Raw genomic sequence first — 6,668 nt, 5'->3', positions numbered from 1 at the left:
TTGGCAAGTTTCTTCCATTGGAAATTGATAGGATTGACGAACTCAACTTCCCTGGATGACCTCATCCAAACCAACGAGGCAGTATTGACAGACGAATTAACCAAGTGCCTCTGACGATATAAGCCACATTACTGACGAAGGTAAAGAAGCCATTCGATGCAGTTAAATAAATGCCTCGAACAGTTATAGAAATAGTTGTACAGACCGTTAGGAACCCATCAAAACTCACATCATTGACCATAAGGCGTTATCAAAAGAAGCATTAAAACCACCATAACAGCCACAACGGCTAAGGGCTACGGAATGTATATATACACCCTCCCAACACCAATATAAGTTATGGAGACTCACCTAAAAGTGCTCCTAGTTATCTTGACATTCTGTTATTTTCCTAAAAGTTTCTCATACTGACTTTGGCATCGAGGCATTGTGCCAGGCACCACACCGGTGACCATCTCAAGGGATTGCTACATTTACTGCGACGTAAACAAGGATTAGGCTCCATCTAGACGTGTTTGTCATTACTGAAAAATTTGCACCTTATCAATTTGGCGCCATCTGTGGGGACAACATTTTTTCGTACTTAGGTTCGAAAGTGTAGTTTCCAATCAACTCCTACATTCAGATGGAGTCCAACCAAGATTCAGCAGCCTTAGCTCAACAAGTCCAAGCTCTTGCGGCCACCATCGAAGAGCTCACTAGACAGAATCAGGATATGAGGCTACACCTTCAGTAGGAGGAGAATCGGTCCAGAGCCAACCAGGAGGATGAGGGAGATAGCCATAGAAGAAGTGACTGTCAAGGACCTACTACTCCAGATGAATAGAACTTGGACCTTCTTCGAGAAATGAGGAGGGAGAGGGACGAATTGAGGAACGCCATTAAGGAGAAAACGGACTAGAGCCTAGATAGAATGGTTAGGGCAACAGACTTGCCCTTTACTATAGCCATCTTAGAATGCCCAGTGCCGTCAAAATTTTGATCGCCTCAGCTTAAGCCATTTGACGGACTTAAGGACCCCCAGGACCACCTCAACACCTTCAAGACGATGTTGGGCCTTCAACATCCCCCTGACAGATACTGTGTCGTTCCTTCCCCACCACTCTCAAAGGAGCTGCAAAGGAATGGTTCACAAAATTGCCAACATCGTCCATCGATAGCTTCGAGCAGTTGAGCAACGCCTTTTTGCGCCACTTCATCGGGGAGCAACGCCCTAAGAGGCCAGCAACCACTTGCTCACCATTAGACAAGGGGAGAAAGAAACCCTGAGTCGTACGTGAAATGCTTTACTCGGGAGACCCTGAAGGTAGACGAAGCTGACGACAAAGTGCAGTTGATGACCTTTAAGGCGGGGCTGAAGTCTAAGAGTTTGTGGTTTCACTCGCGAAGAATCATCCTAAGATGATGGCAAAGATGCTCTTGAAGGCACAGAAGTACATGAATGCTGAAAATGCATTAGCCGCCATAAGGGACGTAGAAAAGCCAACAGACAAGGGAAGGAAGGAGGACGATTGTAAAGGACAAAAAAGGAAGTGTCCAGATTGTTAGACCGTGACGGGGGTAAACGGAAAGATGAAAAAACTCTTCGAACAGTAAAATTCACTCCTTTAGTTATGCCAGTAACAAAATTTTGGCATAAATTAAGGATAAGCACTCCCTCAAATGGCCTAGGCCATTACACTCATCCCCCAACGTCCAAGACAAGAAGAAGTACTGTCGATTTCACAAAGATCATGGCCACTACACAGAAGATTGTAGGGACCTAAAGGAACAAATAGAAGAGCTTATACGAAAAGGGAAACTGAGAAGTATGTGAAGTATTGTGGATCACATTCCAATAATTGGGTTCTCTTCTTCTTCTTCTTCTTCCCATAGTTCTTTTATATTCCGTTAAAGTCCTTCGAAAAAAATAGAGTTTTGCTTGAAAATAGATTAATGCTAAGAACGTACGTAAATATATAACTAAAGTAAAAGAATCCTAAGAACCCACCATTTGGCATGTTTGAAGATTTTAATACTTGCCATAAAGTATTCAAATTTGCTCTAAATCATGTAGATTAATAATTCCATAGGGCAAATTATAATTCATACATTTTATTTAGTTTGTGTAACTTGTTTTTTTTCTTGTTGACTTAAAAAAGAAATTAATTGAAGCAAATTTAAAGTAAATAATATTCTAACTTAAATTCCAAAGATTTTAAACTTTTTTAACTAACAACTAACATCAAACTGACGAAGCAACAAATGTTAGGCCTTTTAATAGTTGTACTCTGATTATATAGTGTATTGTAAATCCAATTTAAAATACTAGTATTACTATTTTCGTGTATGTTCTAATAAGTATTAATGTTTACTAAAAAAAAAAATAAGAATATTTATTCCACATTAGTTGTGTATGTCTAGTGTTCGCTGTTTATAACCTCAGCTTACAACTACAAACATTATGCCCTTTTATAGTTATACTCTGATTATGTAATATATTATAAACTCGGTTTAAAACACTAATACTACTATTTTTGTGTGTGTTCTAATAAGTATTACTGTTTACTAAAAAAAAAACTTGCAAATAATTATTTGTTAATATTTGATAATTAATTTCTTTTAAAAATAAAATAAAAGCATAAACATTAGCAACAACAACAAAATAACATAAACATAAATTTTACAATAAAGACAGAGTAGTGATAGCCCTAGTACTCTAGGGGCACTGTTTTAAATTTATAGATACTTAATTCTTTGCCCCAAAAGACGAACACAAAACCTCACTAAACTAAATATATCATATTATATATCACTTGCTTTGGTTAAGCCTAGCTACTGCCGCCATAGAGGAGGCAACTCCACCAGGAGTAGTGCTCATGTCAAACTTGTTTCTTATTTCTGCTTCTAGAAAAAAGAAAAAAAAAAATGATGGAATGTGGTGGTGGTGAACTTAAATAAATGTAGATTTTAAAAAAATGACATTTAAATTGAGAGATATAAAACTTATATTAAAGGTGGTTTTTCTTATATATAATTTGATTCTTCTCTATAATTGACAGAGAGAGAGAGAGAACTTGAAATCCTATAATAAACGCAAAAAGTAATTATGAATTCAATTATTTTATTTGATTATGAAAAAAATACTAGATAATATCTATTACATCATTTTCTAACTATTATTCTTCTAACTATTATTCTATATAATAAGTGATGCAAGAGATATTCATATTTACTATAAATTTAGTATATATTAGTTTTACAAAGTGATGTGTAAACTTTAAACCTAAAACAAGAAAATTAGTTGAAAATATTATTTATGAGATTCTTCTAAATTTTGTTTATTATTAGGTTAATGTTGCACCAATAACAGTCACTAAACATTTTGAAATAATAATGCTTATAATGCTTAAAAAAATAATAAATAAATAAAAAACACCATCACCCAGGTAACTTGGTTATCATAAGAAAAAATCAATAATGCACAAAAATTAATTACCGCTAGGACATCGCAGAGAGTAGTCTTATTCTCATCACGCATCATTATAACATCGAGGGTTAATATCAGCAGCATATTGTGCCATAGAAGCCACTCCACCAGGTGTTATTTCGTTAGTCCTGGTGGCTCTCATCTCAGCGGCTTGTATTGCAGCAGCGCCACCTTGAATAACTGGTTTGTCACCGCACGAAAGAGCAGCGGCCTCTAGTGCCTCACCAACTGTTATAGAATTTCTATTAGAGCACTTGTAACAGTAGAGCTAAGTGGCACATCTGGGGTAACATAACGACCCAAAACCTGTAGGTTCTCAAAAATAAATACATGCCCCAAAGTCTATGTTAGAGCTAACAATATTGCTAAATCCAAAACCAATAAAAATAAGAAAATAATTACTAGGTCATAAGATGTGATTAATGGACAATCATTGAAATTCTCAGAAGGTTGTGAATAAAATAATTAAATACAAGAATTCTTGTAATCTAATAATTCATCTGATTGTTGAATTGTTGAGAAAAAATATAATATGTTGTGATTAATTAGTATCAAACTACCAACATTGTAAATAATTTTTTTATAATTTTGTATTTTAAAATTCGACATATTTTAATATGAGATTAGTGCCAAATTAACTAAATGATTTTTTTTTAATGTTAAAAAACACCAGCTTTTAGTAGTAGCATTAATATCACTCTAATAATAATCATGTCAATACGTAAAAGAATCATGCTAATAAACTTGTACATGTAATATTAATTACTCAAAATATATGAAGGAAGAGCAAATTAAATTAACCTGTCCACCGACTTCTTCAGTGATGACACGGGTACCACCACCAACTTGAGTTTCTTGTACAGCAACACCTTCGTTTCTGGCAATATCAGTGGCTTCACGGTGGCCAACAGCACCAACTCTCTCATTCACAGACGCAGCGGATTGCATCACAACTGCAGGGCCACCCTTTTGGGTTTGTCCCAAAACCATGTTCCCAGCAGCTTGCATGGTGGCTGCGTCTTGTGGTGCAATGGGTTTTGACGCCAAATCACCAGACACACTGAAAACGTCGCCGTATTTGATGGCTTCTTGCTTAGAAGAACAACTACTATGGTAGTCACGGGGTCTTTGTGGCTGATGGTAAATTTGGTCAGTTTTTGAGTCAAAGAGAGAGAGAGGCTGTGCTTGTTGACGAAGAGGTGGATTGGTCATGCAGTGTGTATATATATTATGGAGAATCTGATACGTGTGGGATAGAGAATGAGATTCTTGAATATTGAATGTTTGTTTTTTTTTTTTGGTTACAGGTGGTCATGTGTGGCTGTGAAGCACTAGGTTGAGTGACACTTGGTTTTGAATATGGGGTTAAGCTATATGACATTTCACCACGTGTTACATGCTTGGCAAGGCCTGAAACTAGCCAAGTTTGAGTGATCGAGTTCCAGAAATTATCCCCTATGTATAAGGTCATGTGTGGTTATTGGCTTTATTACTATTTTGTTTGTCAATTGATAAATTGAGAGATGGCATATCTGATCAAAACAAACCCCATGTTTTAATAGGATAGAATTTTAATTTATGATCGATGTTGAATGGTTCTTTCTTATTATATATATATATATATATATATTGTGGGGACGCAGACCCAAATATATATTGAACCTTGGGCCTTGTTCGNATATATATATATATATATATATTGAACCTTGGGCCTTGTTCGAGGAGGTACAATGGTCCAAGAATAGATCAATAGTAAGAAAGAAGTAAGGCTTTAAACTTCACGAGTAAGCTATGGCTGTAAAGGCTAGGAGAGATAGGTCGAGAAGGAATATCTCCTCAACTAAACGAAGAAGGGGTCAAAAAGTGTGTTTTGTCGTCCAAAATGACGTTTTAGAAAATTCTATTGATAAGGATATGCACTGCAAACTTACGGACAAATGAGAGCCAAGAAATATCTAACTAAAAGTTGCTACCACCGCATTGAAGGCTCTACAGCTAACTCTCTAGCCATATTTATGAGGAGAAGACCACTGAACAGTACTGCCTTGGTCACCCTAACTCATAGAGGGCCTGTGAGGGTATTCAATGGGACAAGTACTCAAGTAGTGGCTTGGATGATCGACAAGTGGAAGGCCAAGATCATTCAAAGGGAGATATATAATGTAAGAGATCCCTGGGGAAAGAGGAATTGAGAAATAGAAAGAGAAACACTGTAACAATCAAGAACTGAACTTGTAAACAAATTTGAGAATCAATATACAAGAACTGATCTCTTCGGACTGTACCAGGACAATTTTCTTTAGATTAAACTAGTCTATCTACATTTTCTTGTCATCTGAATTCACTTTATTTGTTGACTAATTTATTAAACCGAAGTTTTTCAATCCACTTTCTAAAAATTCATTGTATTGAGCTTTTTGGGCCTAAGGCTTTAATTATGATTTAATATATATATATATATATCTAAAGTGGAAAAAGGAGATTTGAATTCTTGATATTTTTATTTTTATTGAAAATAACAAGAGGTGCCGATTGACCTAAAGATTATTTCCGACTAATTATGACCTTAATATGCATAATTAAACTCAAACTAATAAAATTAATATTTTATTTTAAATAGTGTTACAACCAGTTACTAAGACAAAGATAAAGCGGTGTCCTGAAAAAACATAAATAAATAAAGTGATGTCTATATACCTTATATGTTTAGAGTCTCTCTTACAAGTTATATACATAATGGCTACATCGTTTATAGGAAAAAATGGATGCTATGTTTCTTCAATTGCAATGGAGATAAGGTATGGTGTCTCTTCTAAAGCATCATACTTATAGCCTAGTTTGTAGGGGAATTTTTGTGGGGGATTTCACCAAATCAAGGAGTACTAATGAAAGAACAAAATGAACACATCAAGTAAATAGAAATTAGTGACTGACTTGGTGGCACAATTGAATGTTATCCTTCAACAATATTTGTTCCTATACACAAGTTGCTAAAAGATTTCTACAAATTTATCCCCAGGATACAACTAAGTTTATTGGGTTCTACAAATATCAATTTTGGAGAATACCCACAAGATTTCTTGTATTTCTATTTTTCAAGTGAATATAAACCTCTATTTATACCCATAGAATTATAACCCTTCAAAATGTACGTATAGAGAGTTAAAATATTTCATAAAACCGTTTACAAGGCTTGAAA

At 35.2% G+C, this 6,668-nt stretch overlaps 1 pseudogene; it reads right to left on the bottom strand.

Annotated features, from left to right (window-relative positions):
* Nucleotides 1-2,645: 2,645 nt before the first annotated feature.
* On the bottom strand, nucleotides 2,646-4,681 carry LOC111990729 (late embryogenesis abundant protein D-34-like; annotated as a pseudogene).
* Between the last annotated feature and the right edge of the window lie 1,987 nt (nucleotides 4,682-6,668).

Source organism: Quercus suber, unplaced genomic scaffold (assembly GCF_002906115.3).
Source record: "Quercus suber isolate HL8 unplaced genomic scaffold, Cork oak 2.0 scaffold_1195, whole genome shotgun sequence".
Taxonomy (NCBI): Eukaryota; Viridiplantae; Streptophyta; class Magnoliopsida; order Fagales; family Fagaceae; genus Quercus; species Quercus suber.
Note: the sequence above shows the minus strand (reverse complement) of the source record. Positions and strands in the feature narration are given on the sequence as shown.